This window comes from Pollachius pollachius, assembly GCF_949987615.1.
Source record: "Pollachius pollachius genome assembly, chromosome: 19".
Classification (NCBI taxonomy): Eukaryota; Metazoa; Chordata; class Actinopteri; order Gadiformes; family Gadidae; genus Pollachius; species Pollachius pollachius.
Genome location: NC_136952.1, coordinates 2075198 through 2075771, shown reverse-complemented (window position 1 = coordinate 2075771; position 574 = coordinate 2075198).

Here is a 574-nt window from a genome sequence, read left to right as displayed (position 1 = left end):
TGTGTGTGTGTGTGTGTGTGTGTGTGTGTGTGTGTGTGTGTGTGTGTGTGTGTGTGTGTGTGTGTGTGTGTGTGTGTGTGTGTGTGTGTGCGTGTGTGTGTGTGTGTGTGTGCGTGTGTGTGTGCGTGTGTGTGTGTGTGTGTTTGTGTGATAGTGAGTGAGTGACTGAGAAAGAAAGAGCAAGTGTGTCTGAGGTGTTTGTGTGTTTGTGTGTATTTGTGTGTGTGTGTGTGAGTGTGTGTGTGTGTGTTTGTGTGTTTTTGTGTGTGTGTGTGTGTGTGTACACATGCGCAATTGCTCGTTTGTCAGCTCGTCTAGGTGTGTTGGTTTGTGTGTACACATGCAACTGTGTGTGACGTTTGGCTAATCTAGGCGTGTGTATGTGTGTGTATGTGTGTGTTTTTCTGTGCGTGGCGGTCAGCTCGTCTGTGTGTGGGTGTGGTTGTGGGTGTGAGCTCAGTGTGGCTTGCTTGTTCGTTTTGCTGCATCTTCCGACACTCATGGGTAATAAAATCAGTATCACACGAACACAACATGCACATCGATCCCATGAAGCGCCCATAGCGCTCCATGA